Source organism: Triticum urartu, chromosome 7, assembly GCF_003073215.2.
Source record: "Triticum urartu cultivar G1812 chromosome 7, Tu2.1, whole genome shotgun sequence".
Lineage (NCBI taxonomy): Eukaryota > Viridiplantae > Streptophyta > Magnoliopsida > Poales > Poaceae > Triticum > Triticum urartu.
Window position 1 is genome coordinate 602,592,224 of NC_053028.1, and position 25,823 is coordinate 602,618,046.

A 25,823-nucleotide genomic window follows, 5' to 3' on the forward strand; every position below is an offset into this window, starting at 1 on the left:
CCATGCTTGGGACGCGAAAAAAGCTCAAACAGAAAGAAAACCCTATATGAAAATTCAAATGGTAAATGTTTAGGTCGTAAAATGAGAGAAGTCCAAAACACCATTGCAAATAAATATTTTATTTTTGAAAAAAATGACATCCAGTTCAACTACATAAATCATGTAAGTTCGGGGACAATGATACCATAGATCGTTGGAAAGTTACGAGGAAAATCTTAAGGAAAAAACAGAGTAAAGTCTAGTCTATGAAAACCGCTCAGTACAAACCCAAAAATTGGAGATCAGTTCGAGTCCTCTATTTTCAGAATAATTTAAAATTAATATATGATAAATAGGAGTACTATAGAAGAAGAGAGAGGGAAATCAGCTGCAACAAACAAGCACCCCTTCATGGATTACAAATATCCAACATAGTGCCATTTCGTGATAACATCATAAGCCTGCTAGAAGAAACCTTCAAAGACAAAATGAATTGGCATCTAGAAAACTAATGTGCAAGATGAAAGGAACGTGATTTATACAGTGCTAAATAGTACACCCCTCTTCACTCATCCATGTATTTACAAGCGTGTAGTCGAAAATAAGCACGAGATGGCACAATAGTTCCTAATTTTTCCTACCCTAATCAAAAGAATTTAGGCCTAACTATAGCTAAGTTGGTACTCCATTATTGATCCCAATCAAGAGAGACTGAAGATCGAGCAGTAGTAACTCACATAATCTCATCAAGAGTCAAAAAGAGAATTGAAAAGAAGTTTAACTCATGATCAAACGGTTGTTCGTACGTCCGTAGTACCCCATCCCGTATGCATCTTTGGTTTTGCTCAGAGTCAGAGACTCAGAGCCAGAGCGCGCCGGCGTCCTTAAGTATGGGCACGAGCTCGCCGGAGATGTGCACGACCATGAGCCGATCGAGCCCACCGAGGTTCCTCCCACCGACGAACACCGCCAGCAGCGCGACGACGGCTTCGCCTCCAGCGTTCCCGGCCACCGATACAGCGAGCTCGGCCTCGTCGGCGACCTCGTGCACCGCGGGGTTCACCCCGAGCCCCTGCAACAGCCGCTTCACCACGTGGCTGAGGTAGCACCTGCGCCTCCCCACCACCAGCACCAGGCTCTCTGCCACCGCCCTTCTCACCACCTCCCCGCCGTCGCCCCTCGCCGCCGTGTCGGCGAGCCGTGAGCCCACCCTCCTGGCCGGCCGCGCCCTCGGCCTCGGCCTGCTCGGACTGCTGCAGGCACGCCGGCAGCCGGCCGGCGCTGTAGGGGATCGCTTGGTACATCTCGATCGGCCGAGCGACGTACGACGTGATCGAGCTCTTCTCTTTTCCGCTCGGTTCGCCGTTGCTGCGCCAAGTCCCCTGCCGCCATGGACGCGTGCTTCTCTGCTTCCCCTACGTTCTCTCATGCTCCCGTCGCCGCCTGCGTGTGGACTTGTACCGCCACTCTACCGCGTGTGCGCAAGGGCCGCAATGCAAGAGGCGCCCTGCTCCTTCCGCTTCTCGCCCACGCCATGGCGTGCACGCTCCTGTAGAGAAAAATAGCTCAGAGTTTAGTGAGATGAAAATCATCAGTACAACCGTCTGAAACCATCAGTTCAAGTAAGGTAACAGAATAATATTCTGTTACGCGTAACAAAATAGCTTAGATGTATATATATATATAACAACACTATTTTAATCCTGGGATTAGAATAACTATTTGGTTCACGGTGCCTATATAGAGAGCGACCGAGGTATTCCTGAGATTCTAAAAACAAAAAGCCCATGCACAGGAACTCGATCCCCCCGACCCCGACCCACCTACCGTCCGTCCCTCACCTCCCACTCTCCCTCGATCCCAGACCCCGACCCACCTACCCATCAAAGATCCCGGAGCCACCCGTCGCCGGGGATCACCCGCACGCCGCCGACTAGAATCTAGCGCGCCACCGCTCACCAAGAACCTCATGTGCCGCCGCGAGTACTAGCACCCTCCCACTCCTCCACACGATTCGTCCCCGGCTCCCTCCAATCCAGCTTGCCGCCGGCCTCCATCCGCCAGCTTCCACAGGGCGGCGGCGCACGCCCACCAGTCGTCGCCGCCCACCAGCACGCCAAGCTTGGCGCCGCGGATCCCATCGCCGCTGCGTGCCAAGGGATCCTGCGAACTCCGTTTGTTGCCTCTGCACCCCGGGCGGCAGCTTCCTCTTCCTACAGGCGGCCACGGTCCTCCATGGAGGACTCCCTCTGTCGCCTCTGCACGCCCTACCTCAACATCCCTCGCGTGTGACCTGCCTCGGCGCCTCTCATGAACTTTCCTGTCATCTCTTCCCAGTCTGCGGTTGCGCTCCTAGCCGCCTTGACCCACCATGCCCCACTGCCAAGCTCTTCGGGTTTCATTGGCGTTGCCGCGGGCAACCACGCGCACCTCCGGGCATGGTCGTGCGCCTCCCGTAACAGCTTCGGCGCAGCCGCGGCGGTCACAAGCACCTCCCGGCTGCAGTTGTGCGCCCCCATTGTACATCTTCGGCGCGTTGCGGTCAACCACGCATAGCCCTGGGTCGCGGTTGTCATCAGGGTCAGCTGCTACCACACGCAGATCCCCGACCTTCATTGCCTGACAGCGGCGACCTTCCTAGCGAGCCGTCAGCGGCCTTCATTGTGTGCAGCCGACCACACACAAAACTGCAGCGCTTCGCCAGTACTCACGTCTGTACGTGGCGTCGTCGCCGGCAGCCTACCACACACTGCCGCTCCGTTCCATCTCTTCCATGCATTCTACCTCCGCTCCACACTCCTGCCCCATGCTCTGCTGCTAATCCATTGCTGCTCACGAGTTGATTTGGGCAGACAAAGCCACAAAGGAGAAAAGAAAAGGGGTAACTGGAGAGAGAGCAAGCAAGTCTATCCTCGTTCTATGTGGTGACTGGACCTATGCCTCGATTCCTCCTGAATTGTTGCTTCTGCAATTTCTCTGTTTTCAGGTGAATTTTTGGCTTCTCTTACAACTGTTCACATATGTTTAGATTTCTGGCAGAAGTTCATGTACTGATTGGGTATGAGTTCACATATGTCAATTCCCAAGAGAGAAAAAAGACCAAAAAATGTGATTTCCAAAAAAAGTTGTGAATCACTACAGTTTTGTGTGTGAATGTGTACATTCAGAAAAATGCGTATGTGAATATAGGCTGCTGGACATGTCCAATACAATGTCCATTATGCAGTAGTGCAAAAGTACGTGTTTTTTTCAGGGGTTTTCTTACTCGTGTAATACTGTTTTTGCTATTTGGCCTTTATATCACTCGGAAAATTAATTGGTACATTTCTGAATGCTGGTACATGAAAAAATTGACTAAAAGACAAACATAAAAAACATCCTATAATTTTGAGGGCTTGCAAAAGAAAAAAATAGTATATAAAACAGTGTTTTGGAACCAAAGACAATTTCTGTCTGCCTCTGGGATCTGGTGGGGGATTGCTGGAATTCTGTCTATTTTGGGCCTAACCCAATAGCAGTTTAGAAATTCCTAATAAATCCTAGAGGCCCACTTAGCCCATTTGTGCAAGGCAAGGGATACTACTAAAGTTTAGTCCCACATTGCTAGTTGAGTGGGAGTTGGACCTCCTTATAAGGGAGGTTCTTTCCCCACTTGTACGAGCATGACAACAAGAGGGATATCCACACGCGTTCCTCCTCCGCCGCCCACCTCGCCACGCCATGCCTCGTCACGACGCGCCGCGGGTTGCGGGAATGAGCGGAGCCGATATCTAAACTTTTGCCATGCACTACGGGGATATGAAAGGTCACACGGAAGCTGAAAAGATTTTTTGCGAAAGTGGAGTTCGAATGCAAACGGCACAGCCCTTCGGCTGCTGGCTGTTCGCTTCGTCTCTGTCTCTTCGTTTCGCCTCCCGTCGTTGCCCTCTCGCCTCCTTCTCTTGCGCCTATAAAAGGGAGGTCGCTCCTCCCAGAGAGATGCACCAGAACCTCTTCCTCCTCTCGCCACAAGTTTCTGAGCACTGCGCTGCTGCGACGATCTTCCCCATCCCGGCTTGCGGCGTGCACCGCAGGTCGGGAAAGTAGGCCTCCGAAACCGCACCTTTTGAGTCCTGTACGGGAGAAGGGTGATAAGGTTTTTGGGGAGCGCTCAGCGCAACTACTGGCTGCTTCATCACGGACGATCCGGTCGCCGACGACTACTTCCCCGACGACGACTTCTTCCCCGACGTCCGCGATCTCCTCGACGACATGGCAGGCGAGGACTTCGATCCCAAGTCCAGCACTTCCACTGCTGCTGTCCCGTACGTGTTCTTACTATTTCTGTTAGATGTCATGACATAGTTCTTTGCTCTACTTTCCGTCCTACATGTGTCCCGTTCTACTTCATATATGCAACTTCATCTAGTGTCTATTCTAGATGTGTTTAGTTCAAGTTCATATATGCAGATGCTCTTTACCTTCTCTCTGTCCAAACGCATGACTTGTTTTATCTCTACTATATTAGTCATGCTTTATCTAGTATTTCTGTTAATAAAATCATTCGGACGCATGACTTGTTTTATCTCTACTATATTAGTCATGCTTTATCTAGTATTTCTGTTAATAAAATCATTCGGTAAATTGCTCATATTTCCAACAGTCCAAAAACCTTATTATAGGCAATTTACGCCGAGTGGTTTTGCTGCTTCCATGAGACCTCCTATGTTTGAGGGTATCCATGATAAGAGGTGGCGCGTGAGAGCAGTCTTATGGTTTCAAACCATGAGTTGCTATGACGCCACTCTCGGCAAACCTGAAGGAGAGCTTGATGCTCAACAGGCACAAGCTTTTCAGAAAATGGATACTCTGTTTAAGGCTGCTCTCTTGAGTGTTCTTGGTGAGAACATAGTTGATGCTTATGCGTCAATTGATAATGGAAAAGATATGTGGGATGCACTCGAGGCCAAGTTTGGGGTATCGGATGCTGGCACTGAGCTGTACATCATGAAGCAATTCTATGATTACAGGATGACTAAAGTGCGCTCCATAGTTGAGCAAGCTCATGAGATACAGTCATTTTCTAGAGAACTTGAGCACTTCAGTTGTATGCTACCGGACAAGTTTGTTGCCAGAGGTATCATCACTAAGCTTCCACCTTCATGGAGGAACTTTGCTACCTTGCTGAAGCATAAGAGGCAGGAGTTTTCCGTCCAGGATCTCATTGGCACTCTTGATGTGGAAGAAAAGGCGAGAGCAAAGGACACACATGCTCGAGGTATTGAGGGAGGATCTAGTGCCAATGTGGTACATAAGCAGAACTTCCAGCCCCACAAGTTCAAGAACAAGGGCAAGTTTGATGGAAAAGCAAAGTTTGATGGGAAGAACAAGGCTGTGCAACACACGAACTTCAAGAAGAAGAATGGCAAGAAGAAAGGTGCTTGTCATGTGTGTGGGGATCCTGATCATTGGGCTCCTAGTTGCCCTAATCTCTATGACAAGCGTCATCCTGGAAAGGGCGATAAGACCGCTAATGTTGTCATTGGAGACACTGACATAAAGGATGCTGGGTATGGTATATTTCCCACTATTCTTTCAGTATGTCATTCTCCTGATTGGTTGATTGACACGGGTGCTAATGTGCATGTATGCGGTGATATTTCCATGTTTTCATCTTATCAGACCACAGGGACTTCAACCGTGCTGATGGGCAACGGTTCAAGTGCTTCTGTTCGTGGTGTTGGCACGGTCGATCTAAAGTTTACTTCGGGGAAGATCGTGCGGCTGAAGAACGTGCATTATGTCCCCTCCGTCAATAAAAATCTTGTTAGTGGATCTCTTCTGTGTAGAGATGGCTACAAGCTTGTCTTTGAGTCGAATAAATTTGTAATATCCAAGTATGGAATCTTTGTTGGTAAAGGCTATGAGTCAGGAGGCCTGTTTCGTTTATCCTTATTAGACGTTTGCAATAAAGTTGTTAATCATGTTTGCAACAATAGTGAATCAAATGTGTGGCATTCGCGTCTTTGTCATGTTAACTTTGGTTGCATGTCGCGACTGGCAAAGTTGAACTTAATCCCTAGTTTCACCACTGTCAAGGGATCTAAGTGTCAAGTGTGTGTGCAAGCTAAACAACCTCGTAAGTCTCACACGACTGCGGAAACGAGAAATCTTGCACCACTAGAGCTCATACATTCAGATCTATGTGAAATGAATGGTGTTTTGACAAAAGGTGGAAAGAAATATTTCATGACGTTAATTGACGACTCCACTAGATACTGCCGTGTGTATCTTCTGAAATCTAAGGATGAGGCTTTGAACTTTTTAAGATCTATAAAGCTGAAGTGGAAAACCAACTTGATCGAAAAATCAAGAGGCTTAGGTCCGACCGTGGTGGAGAGTATTTTTCCAATGAATTTGATGCTTTTTGTGCGGAACATGGTATAATCCATGAGAGGACGCCTCCCTACTCACCTCAGTCAAATGGGGTGGCCGAAAGAAAGAACCGTACTCTAACTGATTTGGTTAACACCATGTTAGACACATCGGGTCTCTCCAAGGCATGGTGGGGGGGAGGCGATATTGACAGCATGTCATATCCTAAACCGAGTCCCCACAAAGAACAAAGAGATAACTCCATTCGAGGAATGGGAGAAGAAAAGGTTAAAACTCTCTTATCTGTGGACATGGGGTTGTTTGGCGAAAGTCAATGCTCCAATTTCAAAGAAGCCGAAGCTTGGACCAAAGACTGTGGATTGTGTTTTCCCGGGATATGCTTTTCATAGCACTGGCTATAGATTCTTGGTTGTAAAATCTGAGGTACCTGGCATGCATGTCGGTACGATCATGGAGTCGAATGATGCGACTTTTTTTGAAGATATCTTTCCCATGAAGGATATGGCTACCTCATCTAATCAGGAGATGCCTAGTTCATCGAATCAGGAACCAGTTACAATTACCGAACCTGCCATTTCGATGGAACACTTTGAAAGTCCTGTGGAGGAGAACAATGAAGTTCCTACTAGGAGCAAGAGACAGAGGACTGCAAAATTTTTTGGTGATGATTTTCTTGTGTATCTCATAGATGACACTCCCAGTTCTATTTCAGAGGCCTATGCATCTGAAGATGCTGACTACTGGAAGGAAGCGGTTCGTAGCGAGATGGATTCCATCTTGGCGAATGAAACCTGGGAGATAACTGATCGTCCTTATGGGTGCAAACCTATAGGATGCAAATGGGTATTCAAGAAGAATCTGAGGCCTGATGGTACTATTGAAAAGTACAAGGCTCGGCTCGTGGCTAAGGGTTATACCCAAAAGGAAGGTGAAGACTTCTTTGATACTTACTCACATGTGGCTCGACTGACCACTATTCGAGTTCTACTTTCACTAGCTGCCTCACATGATCTTCTCATTCATCAAATGGATGTTAAGACTGCATTCCTAAATGGAGAGTTGGACGAGGAAATTTATATGGAACAACCAGATGGGTTTGTACTAGATGGTCAGGAAGGAAAAGTGTGCAAGTTGCTGAAGTCTTTGTATGGACTCAAGCAAGCACCCAAATAGTGGCATGAAAAGTTTGAAAGAACTTTAACAGCTGCAGGCTTCATTGTAAACGAAGCTGACAAATGTGTGTACTATCGCCATGGTGGGGGCGAGGGAGTTATCCTTTGCTTGTATGTTGATGACATACTGATTTTTGGAACAAATCTGAATGTTATTAAGGAGGTCAAGGATTTCCTATCTCGTTGCTTTGAGATGAAGGATTTAGAGTGGCTGATGTCATTCTGAACATCAAGTTGTTGAGAGACTATGATGGTGGGATTACATTGCTTCAATCTCACTATGTGGAAAAGATTTTGAGTCGCTTTGGCTATAGTGACTGCAAGCCCTCCTCAACACCATATGATGCGAGTGTGTTACTTCGAAAGAATCGAAGAATTTCTAGAGATCAATTGAAATATTCTTAGATTATTGGCTTGCTTATGTACTTAGAAAGTGCTACAAGACCTGACATCTCTTTTGCTGTTAGCAAACTAAGTCGGTTTGTCTCAAAACCAGGAGATGTGCATTGGAAAGCTCTAGAGAGATTTTTGCGTTATTTGAAAGGCATTGCAAATTATGGAATTCACTACACCGGGCATCCAAAGGTGCTTGAAGGGTATAGTGACTCAAACTGGATCTCAGATGCTGATGAGATAAAGGCCACGAGCGGTTATGTATTCACTCATGGAGGTGGCGCTGTTTCTTGAAAGTCTTGCAAGCAGACCATCTTAATGAGGTCAACAATGAAAGCAGAACTCACAGCACTAGATACAGCTATGGTTGAAGCAGATTGGCTTCATCGGCTCTTGAATGACTTGTCGGTTGTTGAGAAACCTGTACCGGGTGTCCTTATGAACTGCGACAATCAAACTGCGATCACGAAAGTGAGCAGCTCAAAGGATAACATGAAGTCATCAAGACACGTTCAGAGAAGGTTAAAGTCTGTCAGGAAAATGAAAAACTCCGGAGTTATTGCATTGGATTATATCCAAACGTCTAAAAATCTGGCAGATCCTTTTACAAAGGGTCTATCACATAATGTGATAGATAATGCATCGAGGGAGATGGGTATGAGACCCACAATATGAGTTGTTCATAGTGGTAACCTATTCTTTGTGATCGGAGATCCCGTGAATTAGATGTGGAAGACAAGCTGTTGGTCAACTGAGAGGAGAGTATCCTTACTATTCACAATACCACTCCATGAAGATGCAATACTCTCCTAATCTGCATGGCAGGTTGATATATATCTTAATGTGTTCTAAGTGGCTCATTAAAGCAGAGATGTTATCCTACAGAATATCTTTTGAAGAACACACTTATATGAGTCTGATTGTCAAACGTCGCAATCTATGAGAGTAGGGTTCTCTCTAGTAAACTCATGAAAGGTCACGGAGTATGACGCATAAGCTCCACCCGCGGGGAAGACCCACGGTAGCCACGTATCGGTCAAGGCTTTATGTGAAGCTAGATTCGCAGAAAACTTGCAGTTCAAGGCCCAGTCCACTGTTCAAGTTGCTTACTAGTGTAGCATAGAGTTCTAGGTGGAAGTTCAACTTAACAGTCTCCACTGCAGTACCGGTATATAAAACAGTGTTTTGTAACCAAAGAAAATTTCTGTGTGCCTCTGGAATTTGGTGGGGGATTGCTGGAATTTTGTCTATTTTGGGCCTAGCCCAATAGCAGTTTCAGAAATTCCTAATAAATCCTAGAGGCCCACTTAGCCCATTTGTGCAAGGCAAGGGATACTACTAAAGTTTAGTCCCACATTGCTAGTTGAGTGGGAGTTGGACCTCCTTATAAGGGAGGTTCTTTCCCCACTTGTACGAGCACGAGAACAAGAGGGATATCCACGCACGCTCCTCCTCTGCCGCCCGCCTCGCCTCGTCACGACGCACCGCGCCGCGGGTTGCGGGAATGAGCCGAGCCGATATCTAAATTTTTGCCACGCACTACGGGTATACGAAAGGTCACACGGAAGCTGAAAAGATTTTTTGCGAAAGTGGAGTTCGAATGCGAACTGTGCAGCCCTTCGGCTGCTGGCTGTGCGCTTCGTCTCTGTCTCTTTGTTTCGCCTCCCGTCGTTGCCCTCTCGCCTCCTTCTCTTGCGCCTATAAAAGGGAGGTCGCTCCTCCCAGAGAGATGCACCAGAACCTCTTCCTCCTCTCGCCACAAGTTCCTGAGCACTGCGCTGTTGCTACGATCTTCCCCATCCCGGCTTGCGGCGTGCACCGCAGGTCGGGACAGTAGGCCTCCGAAACCGCACCTTTTGAGTCATATACGGGAGAAGGGTGATAAGATTTTTGGGGAGCGCTCAGCGCGACTACTGGCTGCTTCAGCACGGACGATCCGGTTGCCGACGACTACTTCCCTGACGACGACTTCTTCCCCGACGTCCACGATCTCCTCGACGACATGGCAGGCGAGGACATCGATCCCAAGTCCAGCACTTCCACTGCTGCTGTCCCGTACGTGTTCTTGCTCTTTCTGTTAGATGTCATGACATAGTTCTTTGCTCTACTTTCCGTCCTACATGTGTCCCGTTCTACTTCCTATATGCAACTTCATCTAGTGTCTATTCTAGATGTGTTTAGTTCAAGTTCATATATGCAGATGCTCTTTACCTTCTCTCTGTCCAAACGCATGACTTGTTTTATCTCTACTATATTAGTCATGCTTTATCTAGTATTTCTGTTAATAAAATCATTCGGACGCATGACTTGTTTTATCTCTACTATATTAGTCATGCTTTATCTAGTATTTCTGTTAATAAAATCATTCGGTAAATTGCTCATATTTCCAACACTAGCTACCGGTGAAAGCTGGAGAGGATACAGAACTGGCAGCAAAAAGCATGCGAGGAGCTGTGGACGCCGGAGCAGCCCACGTTGATGGATCCCACACGTACCGAACGCTTATACAAACTGTTTGTCACCAAGAACAACAAGAAGACAGATTTTCACCTCAACGGCCTGGACGGCGGCGTAAAAGTCGGAACAGAGGTCGGGATCTACTCCGGGTCATCAGACACAGACAACACCATATGGCAGCTGACTTCAGACGCCCAACCCTGCGCCCCCTGATGAGCTAGAAGGCCACCCCGTTGTGCTTTATCTGTTTGCTCAAGAATAAATTTTACATTATTATCCACCCCCTTGTTTAATTTCCTCTTTCGTCAAATTTGCCTTCGTTTTTAAGAACCTATACTACCTTCTTGTTGGTCCTGTAGCAATGTAAGCGCAACTGAGTTCATCTATATATGATATATATCATTATTTAATAATTGTTCTTGCTGGTTGGTCCAGTAGCAATACTAATGTCATTAATTAAGCACAACTGAGCTCGGCAATCAAGCTCTTGTAGAAAAATATCAGTAATCAAACTCCTACAAAAACCTCATTGGTCGAAAATTATCAAATACATCGGCAAAGCATTACTCGGTGGCACGCACTATTTCTTCTTCCAATCACCACAACCTCTCGCCCTACCTATTCTTCCTTTGGTCGCCTCAACCAACACATGGCGCTTGTACACATGCTAGCGCCGCCCACCTCATCACGCCTCCTTCACCAGCCAGTGCCACCAACATTCATCGCTTCTCCCCACCTTCCGGCGACACCATCCTCGATGCACGAACTAAATATATATAGATAGTTGATATATGCAACTCGATGTTCAAAAGAATGTGGTTTGTTGCCCTGGAACCTGGATTCCATGTTGGTTTCTTTACCTATTCCTGAGGTCCTTTACCTAATCCGATAGTTGATATATAGATAGTTATTCAAGTTGTATTACTATCAGATTTTTGCTTTGGTTTTCGCATTAACCATGGTGCCTTGAGGCTAACTACTACTCCCTCCGTAAAGAAATATAAAAGCGTTTAGATCACTAAGAAAGAAATATAAGAGCGTTTAAATCACTACTTAGTAATCCAAACGCTCTTATATTTTCTTTACGAAGGGAGTACTAAATTAATGGACATTTGTAGATACATTAAGACTGAGCACCTTCCCTGCCCTCTCAGGCCATCAAAGTCCCTGGCCATTCGATCCTCGCTTTTGAGCATGTTTGTCCGTCAGATTAGGTGTGAATTCCATGTAATCTGGCTTCGCTCTCTATTAACGATCGCTAACCATATTGAGCTGCTGCCCGGTCACGCGAAGCCAACAGGACAGGTGAGGGAGTCCTGGATTAGGGGGTGTCCGGATGCTAGACTCGTCGTCATTGAAGCCTGGATGAGGGCTACTGAGGGAGTCCTAAAACCTTTGGCCCGACTCTCGGACTATTAAGATACAAGATTGAAGACCTCGTCCCGTGTCCGGATGGGACTTTCCTTGGCGTGGAAGGCAAGCTTGGCAACACGGATATGTAGATCTCCTCCCATTGTAACCGACTCTGTGTAACCCTAGCCCTCTCCGGTGTCTATATAAACCGGAGGGTTTTAGTCCATAGGACGAACAACAATCATACCATAGGCTAGCTTCTAGGGTTTAGACTCTTTGATCTCGTGGTAGATCTACTCTTGTACTACCCATATCATCAATATTAATCAAGCAGGAGTAGGGTTTTACCTCCATCGAGAGGGCCCGAACCTGGGTAAAAACATTGTGTCCCTTGTCTCCTGTTACCATCCGCCTAGACACACAGTTCGGGACCCCCTACCCGAGATCCGCCGGTTTTGACACCGACATTGGTGCTTTCATTGAGAGTTGCTCTGTGTCGTTACCTTTAGTCCCGATGGCTCCTCCGATCATCAACAACGATGCGGTCCAGGGTGAGACCTTTCTCCCCGGATAGATCTTTGTGTTCGGCGGCTTTGCACCGCGGGCTAATTCGCTTGGCCATCTGGAGCAGATTGAAAGCTACGTCCCTAGCCATCAGGTCAGATTTGGAAGTTTGAACTACGTGGCCGACATCCGCGGAGACTTGATCTTCGACGGATTCGAGCTACAGCCAGGCGCGCCGCACTGTCACGATGGGTATGACCTAGCTCTGCCCGCATTAGCTTCGACCCTTAGCTCGGAGCCAACTACGCCGATCGAGGACGGGTGGCTAGACACCGCCTCGGGGGCTGCAGTCTCAACGGCGATCGAGCCGAACACCAGCCTCATCCTCTGCGAAGCCCGTGACTCCAAGGTGCCGGACTCTTTTCCGGACTCCGAACCTTCCGCGCCCCTGCCAATCGAATCTGATTGGGCGCCGATCATGGAATTCACCGCCGCGGATATCTTTCAGCACTCGCCCTTCGGCGACATCCTGAATTCACTAAGGTCTCTCTCTTTGTCACGAGAGCCCTGGCCGGACTATGGACATGCTCGACTTCGACTCCGAAGACATCGACGGTATGGACGACGATGTAGGAGACGAACATGAACCAGCGCCTATAGGGCACTGGAAGCCACCTCATCGTATGACATGTATATGGTGGATACAGCCAAAGAAGGCAATGGCGATGGAACAACAGGGGATGACCCCTCCAAGAAGCAACCCAAGCGCCGGCGTCAGTGGCGCCGCTCTAAGTCCCGCCAAAGCAAAAACGGTGATGCCGACATGGGAGATAATAACACCCCGGATAGTGCCGAAGACAATTCCCTCCAGCAAGATTCAGCGCAGGAGGATGGAGAAGCCAGCCCCCCTGAGAGAGCGGCAGACAGAGAAGAAGAGGATGATAATTACATGCCTCCCTCCGAAGACGAGGCAAGCCTCAGCGACGACGAATTTGTCGTGCCTGAGGATCCCGTCGAACAAGAGCACTTTAAGCGCGGGCTTATGGCCACCGCGAGTTGCCTTAAGAAAAAACAGCAACAGCTTAGGGCTGATCAAGACTTGCTAGCCGACAGATGGACGGAAATCCTTGCGGCCGAGGAATACGAACTCGAACGCCCCTCCAAGAGCTACCCAAAGCGCATGTTGCTACCCCGTTTAGAGGAGGAAGCATTTAAACCTACATCACCAGCGCATGATGCGGCTGACCGGCCACCTCATGGCCGCGACAGAGAGTCCTCCCGGCCCTCCACTCAAGCCGCACCCCGGCGTCGCTCAAAAAATACCAAGGCACGGGGAAATGCGCTAGACCTGCGAGATATGTTGGAAGACAGGGCAAGGCAAACAAGATCGATCTACGGATCGCGCGGGCGCCCCATGACACGCGATGATAACCGTCACGCCGGATACAGTAAATCCGGCCGGGTCGAACACAGCAGACAAAGCTCATTTGAGCTACGTCGTGATATAGCCCAGTACAGAGGCGCCGCACACCCCCTATGCTTCACAGATGAAGTAATGGATCATCAAATCCCAGAGGGTTTCAAACCCGTAAACATTGAATCATACGATGGCACAACAGATCCCGCGGTATGGATCGAGGACTATCTCCTTCATATCCACATGGCTCGTGGTGATGATCTACATGCCATCAAATACCTCCCACTCAAGCTTAAAGGACCAGCTCGGCATTGGCTTAACAGCCTGCCATCAGAATCAATTGGTTGTTGGGAGGACCTGGAAGCCGCATTCCTCGACAATTTCCAGGGCACTCATGTGCGACCACCAGACGCCGATGACCTGAGCCACATAATTCAGCAGCCAGAAGAATCTGCCAGACAATTCTGGACACAGTTCCTAACCAAGAAAAACCAAATCGTCGACTGTCCGGACGCAGAGGCCCTAGCAGCCTTCAAGCATAACATCTGTGACGAGTGGCTTGCCCGGCACCTTGGACAGGAAAAGCCGAAATCTATGGCAGCCCTCACGACACTCATGACCCACTTTTGCGCAGGAGAAGACAACTGGCTGGCTCGTAGCAATAACATGACCAAGAGCCCTGGTAATTCCGATACCAAGGACAGCAATGGCATGTCGCGTCGCAACAAGCACAAGCGCCGTGTTAACAGCGACAATGCTGAAGATACGGCAGTTAATGCTGGATTTAGAGTCTCTAAGCCCGGTCAGCGGAAAAAGCCATTTAAGAGGAACACTCCAGGCCCGTCCAGTTTGGACCGTATACTCGATCGCTCGTGCCAGATACATGGCACCCCCGAAAAACCAGCCAATCACACCAACAGGGATTGTTGGGTGTTCAAGCAGGCCGGCAAGTTAAATGCCGAAAACAGAGACAAGGGGCTGCACAGCGACGAGGACGAAGAGCCCCGGCCGACGAACAATAGTGGACAGAAGTGTTGGGGAACGTTGCAGAAAACAAAAATTTTCCTACGGTTTCACCAAGATCCATCTATGAGTTCATCTAGCAACGAGTGATTAGATGCATCTACGTACCTTGTAGATCGCGAGCGGAAGCGTTCAAAGAACGGGGATGAGGGAGTCGTACTCGACGTGATTCGAATCACCGAAGATCCTAGCACCGAACGGACGGCACCTCCGCGTTCAACACACGTACGGTTAGCGTAACGTCTCCTCCTTCTTGATCCAGCAAGGGGGGAGGAGAGGTTGAGGGAGATGGCTCCAGCAGCAGCACGACGGCGTGGTGGTGATGGAGCTGCAGTACTCCGGCAGGGCTTCGCTAAGCACTATGGAGGGAGGAGGAGGTGTTGGAGAGGGAGAGGGAGGCACCAAAGATAAGAAGTCCTCCATCTCCCCCACTATATATAGGAGGGCCAAGGGGGGGCGCCGGCCCTAGGAGATCTAATCTCCTAGGGGGGTGCGGCCAAGGGGAGGAATCCCTCCTCCCCAAGGCACCTAGGAGGTGCCTTCCCCTCCTAGGACTCTTCCCTCCTTGAAACCCTAGGCGCATGGGCCTCTTGGGGCTGGTGCCCTTGGCCCATGTAGGCCAAGGCGCACCCCCTACAGCCCATGTGGCCCCCCGGGACAGGTGGCCCCACCCGGTGGACCCCCGGGACCCTTCCGGTGGTCCCGGTACAATACCGGTGACCCCGAAACTTGTCCCGATGCCCGAAATAGCACTTCCTATATATAATTCTTTACCTCCGGACCATTCCGGAACTCCTCGTGACGTCCGGGATCTCATCCGGGACTCCGAACAACATTCGGGTTACTGCATATACATATCCCTACAACCCTAGCGTCACCGAACCTTAAGTGTGTAGACCCTACGGGTTCGGGAGACATGTAGACATGACCGAGATCGCTCTCCGGTCAATAACCAACAGCGGGATCTGGATACCCATGTTGTCTCCCACATGCTCCTCGATGATCTCATCGGATGAACCACGATGTCGAGGATTCAAGCAACCCCGTATACAATTCCCTTTGTCAATCGGTATGTTACTTGCCCGAGATTCGATCGTCGGTATCCCAATACCTCGTTCAATCTCGTTACCGGCAAGTCACTTTACTCGTACCGTAATGCATGATCCCGTGACCAGACACTTGGTCACTTTGAGCTCATTATGATGATGCATTACCGAGTGGGCCCAGTGATACCTCTCCGTCATACGGAGTGACAAATCCCAGTCTTGATCCGTGTCAACCCAACAGACACTTTCGGAGATACCCGTAGTATACCTTTATAGTCACCCAGTTACGTTGTGACGTTTGGTACACCCAAAGCACTCCTACGGTATCCGGGAGTTACACGATCTCATGGTCTAAGGAAAAGATACTTGACATTGGAAAACTCTAGCAAACGAACTATACGATCTTGTGCTATGTTTAGGATTGGGTCTTGTCCATCACATCATTCTCCTAATGATGTGATCTCGTTATCAATGACATCCAATGTCCATAGTCAGGAAACCATGACTATCTGTTGATCAACGAGCTAGTCAACTAGAGGCTTACTAGGGACATGTTGGTGTCTATTATTCACACATGTATTACGATTTCCGGATAACACAATTATAGCATGAATAAAGACAATTATCATGAACAAGGAAATATAATAATAATGCTTTTATTATTGCCTCTAGGGCATATTTCCAACAGTCTCCCACTTGCACTAGAGTCAATAATCTAGTTACATTGTGATGAATCGAACACCCATGGAATTCTGGTGTTGATCATGTTTTGCTCTAGGGAGAGGTTTAGTCAACGGATCTGCTACATTCAGGTCCGTATGTACTTTACAAATATCTATGTCTCCATCTTGAACATTTTCACGAATGGAGTTGAAGAGACGCTTGATGTGCCTTGTCTTCTTGTGAAACCTGGGCTCCTTGGCAAGAGCAATAGCTCCAGTGTTGTCACAGAAGAGCTTGATCGGCCCCGACGCATTGGGTATGACTCCTAGGTCGGTGATGAACTCCTTCACCCAAATTGCTTCATGCGCTACCTCCGAGGCTGCCATGTACTCCGCTTCACATGTAGATCCCGCCACGACGCTCTGCTTGCAACTGCACCAGCTTACTGCCCCACCATTCAAAATATACACGTATCCGGTTTGTGACTTAGAGTCATCCAGATCTGTGCCGAAGCTAGCGTCGATGTAACCATTTACGACGAGCTCTTCGCCACCTCCATAAACGAGAAACATTTCCTTAGTCCTTTTCAGGTACTTCAGGATATTCTTGACCGCTGTCCAGTGTTCCTTGCCGGGATTACTTTGGTACCTTCCTACCAAACTTACGGCAAGGTTTACATCAGGTCTGGTACACAGCATGGCATACATAATAGAACCTATGGCCGAGGCATAGGGGATGACACTCATCTCTTCTATATCTTCTGCCGTGGTCGGACATTGAGCTGAGCTCAATCTTACACCTTGCAACACAGGCAAGAACCCCTTCTTAGACTGATCCATATTGAACTTCTTCAATATCTTATCAAGGTATGTGCTTTGTGAAAGACCTATGAGGCGTCTTGATCTATCTCTGTAGATCTTGATGCCTAATATATAAGCAGCTTCTCCAAGGTCCTTCATTGAAAAACTCTTATTCAAGTAGGCCTTAATGCTGTCCAAGAGTTCTATATCATTTCCCATCAAAAGTATGTCATCTACATATAGTATGAGAAATGCTACAGAGCTCCCACTCACTTTCTTGTAAACACAGGCTTCTCCATAAGTCTGTGTAAACCCAAACGCTTTGATCATCTCATCAAAGCGAATGTTCCAACTCCGAGATGCTTGCACCAGCCCATAAATCGAGCGTTGGAGCTTGCACACATTGTCAGCATTCTTAGGATCGACAAAACCTTCCGGTTGCATCATATACAATTCTTCCTTAAGGAAACCATTAAGGAATGCCGTTTTGACGTCCATTTGCCATATTTCATAATCATAGAATGCGGCAATCGCTAACATGATTCGGACGGACTTTAGCTTCGCTACCAGTGAGAAAGTCTCATCGTAGTCAACCCCTTGAACTTGTCGATAACCCTTAGCGACAAGCCGAGCTTTATAGATGGTCACATTACCATCCGCGTCTGTCTTCTTCTTAAAGATCCATTTATTTTCTATGGCTCGCCGCTCAACGGGCAAGTCAGTCAAAGTCCATACTTCGTTTTCATACATGGATCCTATCTCGGATTTCATGGCTTCTAGCCATTTGTCGGAATCCGGGCCCGCCATCGCTTCTTCATAGTTCGAAGGTTCACCGTTGTCTAACAACATGATTTCCAAGACAGGGTTGCCGTACCACTCTGGTGCGGAACGTGTCCTTGTGGACCTTCGAATTTTAGTAGGAGCTTGATCAGAAGTATCTTGATCATCATCATTAACTTCCTCTCTAGTCGGTGCAGGCACCTCAGGAACATTTTCTTGAGTTGCGCCATTTTCCGGTTCAAGAGGTAATACTTCATCAAGTTCTACTTTCCTCCCACTTACTTCTTTCGAGAGAAACTCTTTCTCTAGAAAGGACCCATTCTTGGCAACAAAGATCTTGCCTTCGGATCTTAGGTAGAAGGTATACCCAGTAGTTTCTTTAGGGTATCCTATGAAGACGCATTTTTCCGACTTGGGTTCGAGCTTTTCAGGTTGAAGTTTCCTGACATAAGCATCGCATCCCCAAACTTTTAGAAACGACAGCTTAGGTTTCTTCCCAAACCATAATTCAAACGGTGTCGTCTTAACGGATTTCGACGGAGCCCTATTTAAAGTGAATGCGGCAGTCTCTAAAGCATACCCCCAAAAAGATAGTGGTAAATCGGCAAGAGACATCATAGATCACACCATATCTAATAGAGTGCGATTACGACGTTCGGACACACCATTACACTGAGGTGTTCCAGGCGGCGTGAGCTGTGAAACTATTCCACATTTTCTTAAGTGTGTGCCAAACTCATGACTCAAGTATTCTCCTCCACAATCTGATCGCAGGAACTTGATTTTCCTGTCACGTTGATTCTCAACCTCACTCTGAAATTCCTTGAACTTTTCAAAGGTCTCAGACTTGTGTTTCATTAAGTAGACATACCCATATCTACTCAAGTCATCAGTGAGGGTGAGAACATAACGATAGCCACCGCGAGCCTCAACACTCATTGGACCGCACACATCAGTATGTATGATTTCCAATAAGTTGGTTGCTCGCTCCATTGTTCCTGAGAATGGAGTCTTGGTCATTTTACCCATGAGGCATGGTTCGCACGTGTCAAATGATTCGTAATCAAGAGACTCTAAAAGTCCATCAGCATGGAGCTTCTTCATGCGTTTGACACCTATGTGACCAAGGTGGCAGTGCCACAAGTACGTGGGACTATAATTATCAACCTTACATCTTTTGGTACTCACACTATGAATATGTGTAGCATTACGCTCGAGATTCATTAAGAATAAACCATTCACCATCGGAGCATGACCATAAAACATATCTCTCATATAAAGAGAACAACCATTATTCTCGGATTTAAATGAGTAGCCATCTCGAATTAAACGAGATCCTGATACAATGTTCATGCTCAAACTTGGCACTAAATAACAATTATTGAGGTTTAAAACTAATCCCGTAGGTAAATTAAGAGGCAGCGTGCCGACGGTGATCACATCGACCTTGGAACCATTCCCGACGCGCATCGTCACCTCGTCCTTCGCCAGTCTCCGCTTAATCCGCAACTCCTGTTTTGAGTTACAAATGTGAGAAACCGCACCGGTATCAAATACCCAGGAGCTACTACGAGTACTGGTAAGGTACACATCAATTACATGTATATCACATATACCTTTTGCTTTGCCGGCCTTCTTGTCCGCTAAGTATTTGGGGCAGTTCCGCTTCCAGTGACCACTCTCCTTGCAATAAAAGCACTCAGTCTCGGGCTTGGGTCCATTCTTTGGCTTCTTCCCAGCAGCTTGCTTGCCGGGCGCGGCAACTCCCTTGCCGTCCTTCTTGAAGTTCTTTTTACCCTTGCCCTTCTTGAACTTAGTGGTTTTATTGACCATCAACACTTGATGTTCCTTCTTGACTTCTACCTCTGCTGATTTCAGCATAGCAAATACTTCAGGAATGGTCTTTTCCATCCCCTGAATATTGAAGTTCATCACAAAGCTCTTGTAGCTTGGTGGAAGCGACTGAAGGATTCTGTCAATGACCGCGTCATCCGGGAGATTAACTCCCAGCTGAGTCAAGCGGTTATGCAACCCAGACATAGTGAGTATGTGCTCACTGACAGAACTGTTTTCCTCCATCTTACAGCTGAAGAATTTGTCGGAGACTTCATATCTCTCGACCCGGGCATGATCTTGGAAAACCATTTTCATCTCTTCGAACATCTCATATGCTCCGTGTCTCCCAAAACACTTTTGGAGCCCCGGCTCTAAGCTGTAAAGCATGCCGCACTGAACGAGGGAGTAGTCATCGGTACGTGCCTGCCAAGCGTTCATAACGTCTTGTTCTGCAGGGAGAATAGGTGCATCACCTAGCGGTGCTTGTAGGACATAATCTTTCTTGGCAGCTATGAGGATGATCCTCAGGTTCCGGACCCAGTCCGTGTAGTTGCTGCCATCGTCTTTCAGCTTGGTTTTCTCTAGGAACGCGTTGAAGTTGAGGACTACGTTGGCCATTTGATCTACAAGACATATTGTAAAGATTTTAGACTAAGTTCATGATAATTAAGTTCATCTAATCAAATTATAATGAACTCCCACTTAGATAGACATCCCTCTTCTAGTCATCTAAGTATAACATGATCCGAGTTAGTTAGGCCATGTCCGATCATCACATGAGACGGACTAGTCAACGTCGGTGAACATCTTCATGTTGATCGTATCTTCTATACGACTCATGCTCGACCTTTCGGTCTTCTATGTTCCGAGGCCATGTCTGTACACATGCTAGGCTCGTCAAGTCAACCTAAGTGTTTTCATGTGTAAATCTGTCTTACACCCGTTGTATGTGAACGTTAGAATCTATCACACCCGATCATCATGTGGTGCTTCGAAACAACGAACTGTCGCAATGGTGCACAGTTGGGGGGAACACTTTCTTGAAATTATTATGAGGGATCATCTTATTTACTACCGTCGTTCTAAGTAAACAAGATGCAAAAACATGATAAACATCTCATGCAATCAAATAATAAAAGTGACATGATATGGCCAATATCACACAGCTCCTTTGATCTCCATCTTGGGGCTCCATGATCATCTTGTCACCGGCATGACACCATGATCTCCATCATCGTGTCTCCATGAAGTTGCTCGCCAACTATTACTTCTACTACTATGGCTAACGCGTTTAGCAATAAAGTAAAGTAATTTACATGGCGTTTCTCAATGACACGCAGGTCATACAAAAAATAAAGACAACTCCTATGGCTCCTGCCGGTTGTCATACTCATCGACATGCAAGTCGTGATTCCTATTACAATAGCATGAACATCTCATACATCACATATAGATCATTCATCATTCATCACAACTTTGGCCATATCATATCACAAAGCACTTGCTGCAAAAACAAGTTAGACGTCCTCTAATTATTATTGCAAGTTTTACGTGGCTGAAGTAGGGTTCTAGCAAGAACGGTTTCTTACCTAAGTGAAAGCCACAATGTGATTTGTCAACTTCTATTTACCCTTCATAAGGACCCTTTTCATCGAATCCGCTCCAACTAAAGTACGAGAGACAGACACCCGCCAGCCACCTTATGCAACTTGTGCATGTTAGTCGGTGGAACCGGTCTCACGTAAGCGTACGTGTAAGGTTGGTCCAGGGCCGCTTCATCCCACAATACCGTTGAAGCAAGATAATACTAGTAGCGGCAAGAAAGTTGACAACATCAACGCCCACAACAAATTGTGTTCTACTCGTGCAAGAGAACTACGCATAGACCTAGCTCATGATGCCACTGTTGGGGAACGTTGCAGAAAACAAAAAATTTCCTACGGTTTCAGCAAGATCCATCTATGAGTTCATCTAGCAACGAGTGATTAGATGCATCTACGTACCTTGTAGATCGCGAGCGGAAGCGTTCAAAGAACGGGGATGAGGGAGTCGTACTCGACGTGATTCGAATCACCGAAGATCCTAGCACCGAACGGACGGCACCTCCGTGTTCAACACACGTACGGTTAGCGTAACTTCTCCTCCTTCTTGATCCAGCAAGGGGTGAGGAGAGGTTGAGGGAGATGGCTCCAGCAGCAGCACGACGGCGTGGTGGTGATGGAGCTGCAGTACTCCGGCAGGGCTTCGCTAAGCACTATGGAGGAGGAGGAGGTGTTGGAGAGGGAGAGGGAGGCACCAAAGGCCAAGGTAAGAAGTCCTCCATCTCCCCCACTATATATAGGAGGGCCAAGGGGGGGGGGGCGCCGGCCCTAGGAGATCTAATCTCCTAGGGTGGTGCGGCCAAGGGGAGGAATCCCTCCTCCCCAAGGCACCTAGGAGGTGCCTTCCCCTCCTAGGACTCTTCCCTCCTTGAAACCCTAGGCGCATGGGCCTCTTGGGGCTGGTGCCCTTGGCCCATGTAGGCCAAGGCGCACCCCCTACAGCCCATGTGGCCCCCCGGGACAGGTGGCCCCACCCGGTGGACCCCCGGGACCCTTCCGGTGGTCCCGGTACAATACCGATGACCCCGAAACTTGTCCCGATGCCCGAAATAGTACTTCCTATATATAATTATTTACCTCCGGACCATTCCGGAACTCCTCGTGACGTCCGGGATCTCATCCGGGACTCTGAACAACATTTGGGTTACTGCATATACACATCCCTACAACCCTAGCGTCACCGAACCTTAAGTGTGTAGACCCTACGGGTTCGGGAGACATGTAGACATGACCGAGATCGCTCTCCGGTGAATAACCAACAGCGGGATCTGGATACCCATGTTGGCTCCCACATGCTCCTCGATGATCTCATCGGATGAACCACGATGTCGAGGATTCAAGCAACCCCGTATACAATTCCCTTTGCCAATCGGTATGTTACTTGCCCGAGATCCGATCGTCGGTATCCCAATACCTCGTTCAATCTCGTTACCGGCAAGTCACTTTACTCGTACTGTAATGCATGATCCCGTGACCAGACACTTGGTCACTTTGAGCTCATTATGATGATGCATTACCGAGTGGGCCCAGTGATACCTCTCCGTCATACGGAGTGACAAATCCCAGTCTTGATCCGTGTCAACCCAACAGACACTTTCGGAGATACCCGTAGTATACCTTTATAGTCACCCAGTTACGTTGTGACGTTTGGCACACCCAAAGCACTCCTACGGTATCCGGGAGTTACACGATCTCATGGTCTAAGGAAAGGATACTTGACATTGGAAAACTCTAGCAAACGAACTATACGATCTTATGCTATGTTTAGGATTGGGTCTTGTCCATCACATCATTCTCCTAATGATGTGATCTCGTTATCAATGACATCCAATGTCCATAGTCAGGAAACCATTACTATCTGTTGATCAACGAGCTAGTCAACTAGAGGCTTACTAGGGACATGTTGGTGTCTATTATTCACACATGTATTACGATTTCCGGATAACACAATTATAGCATGAATAAAGACAATTATCATGAACAAGGAAATATAATAATAATGCTTTTATTATTGCCTCTAGGGCATATTTCCAACAAGAAGGGCTTCCCCCCACAAGTGCGGACGGTGAACATGATATACGCAACCCACACCCCCAAAAGGGAGCGGAAGCGTGCACTCAGGGACGTATACGCGTTGGAGCCAGTCGCCCCAAAGTTCAACCCATGGTCCTCCTGCCCGATCAATTTCGATCGAAGGGACCACCCTACTAGCATCCGCCATGGCGGATTCGCCGCATTGGTTCTAGACCCAATCATTGACGGATTTCACCTCACTAGAATCCTTGTGGACGGCGGTAGCAGCCTGAACCTGCTTTATCAGGATACAATGCGGAAAATGGGCATAGATCCCTCAAGGATTAAACCCACAAAAACGACCTTTAAAGGCGTCATACCAGGTGTAGAGGCCAACTGTACAGGCTCAGTTACACTTGAAGTGGTCTTCGGATCCACGGATAATTTCCGAAGCGAGGAGTTAATCTTCGACATAGTCCCGTTCCGCAGTGGCTATCACGCGCTGCTCGGACGAACCGCATTTGCAAAGTTCAATGCGGTGCCACACTACGCATATCTCAAGTTCAAGACGCCAGGCCCTCGAGGAGTCATTACGGTCAATGGAAACACCGAACGCTCTCTCCGAACGGAGGAGCACACGGCGACCCTCGCATCGGAAGTACAAAGCAGCCTCTCAAGGCAATTCTCCAGTCCGGCTATTAAACGTCCGGACTCCGTCAAGCGCGCCCGGAGTAACCTACAATAAGACCGCCTAGCACGTTCCGAGCAAGCGTAGCAATACGGCCCCAACCCAAGCCCTCGCGAAACTGCGAAATCAGTACTACGCGTACATAACTACGCTCTGAAAATACCATGGGCACAGGGGGAGGGGCACGACCACGACATGCCAAAAAATGCGGCTCAACCGCACTAGGGGCTCCCGATTTTGTCATTATTTCCTACTTTCAGGACTCCACTCTTCGGAAGGCCTGTCCGGCAGTACAACCGCCAAACACACGATGCAACAACCAAGGAGGCAGAAAGCTACGTCAAATTCCCAGGTGGTCTCTATAACGAGCAAAATACCTGTCTTACATACCGTCTCGCAGCTCACCCCTGGAGGGGGACATGTCAAATAGTCCCATCTCTTGCTTATCGCACTATTTGTATCGTTCTGCTTTCACATCAGCCTTTTAAAATAAACAATGCTTAGCTTCAGCTTATTATTGCATTCTCTATTCATTTCTTTTTCAATACATATGTTTAGTTATGACATTTAGCACCCGTACACTTTGGTACGGTCCATACGCCAGGGGCTCAAGCACCCCATAATACGGCGTGAGAAGTCCGAACACTTTCACAAAGTGCGGCCCTCCGAACTTATAGCATTATATGCATCAGCTCCAAATCATGTCTTTGGTCAATAGTTGGGTTTGCCCGGCTCCCATGTTTTGGTACCTTACGTTCCGCTATATCGGCTATGGTAGCGCTGGGAGAACTACTGCGATTGTGCCCCGGTTGAGCTGGGCTAAGCACCTCAGTAGAGAAAGCTAAAACTGACTGTCATGATAGGGCGAGAGCTGGTCGCTGTTCGGGAGGTTTCGAGTCCCTAAAGACTTATGCTGCTTAGAGCGAGGACTCGGCTTTGTCCGGCCTAGGCGTGTATAGCGCCCCGAACTCGGTCTTCCGAACACTAGGGGCTTCACCGAAATTTAAAATTATAGAATTCTCTGGCTAAGTGAGAGTGATAACGCATTGTAGTCCGATTGCCTTGTTCGTTGTGCTGAGCACCTCCCTCGGAGGACCAAAGAATGGGAAAAAGAGTGCTCAGGTTTATCCCGAACACCCCAGCACTCGTGGCACGGGGGCAGAAGCCGACTACTCGCCATCTCTCAGACTTGATAAACGGCCGCATAGAAGGTAATATTTTAAATTAAAACAAGCGTTGCATAGCGCATATGAACAAGTTTTCAGTGCATAGGATAAAATGAACAAGTTCACTCAAATATTACATCTTTGGAACATTCGTCCGCCACAAGGAGGGCGCCCTTCAGGACGCCCTCATAATACATCTCGGGGTGGCGATGCTCCTTGCCCTGCGGTGGTCCGTCCTTCACAAGCTTCTCCGCATCCATCTTGCCCCACTGCACTTTAGCACGGGCAAGCGCCCTACGGGCAGCTTCGATGCAGATGGAGCGCTTGACGACTTCAAGCCATGGACAGGCATCCACCAGCCGCCTCACCAGCCCGAAGTAGCTCCCAGGCAGGGCCTCTCCAGGACACAGCCGAACTATAAGGCCCTTCATGGCCTGTTTGACCACCTTATGGAGCTCCACCAGTTGCTTCAGCTGGTCGCTCAAGGGCACCGAGTGTCCGGCCTCAGCATACTGAGACTAGAACACCTTCTCCGTCGAGCTGCCCTCCTCGGCCTG

General features: G+C 48.1%; 1 pseudogene; it reads right to left on the reverse strand.

The window, feature by feature from the left end:
- Nucleotides 1–838: 838 nt before the first annotated feature.
- LOC125525451 lies at nt 839–1,382 on the reverse strand (annotated as a pseudogene).
- Nucleotides 1,383–25,823: the final 24,441 nt, after the last annotated feature.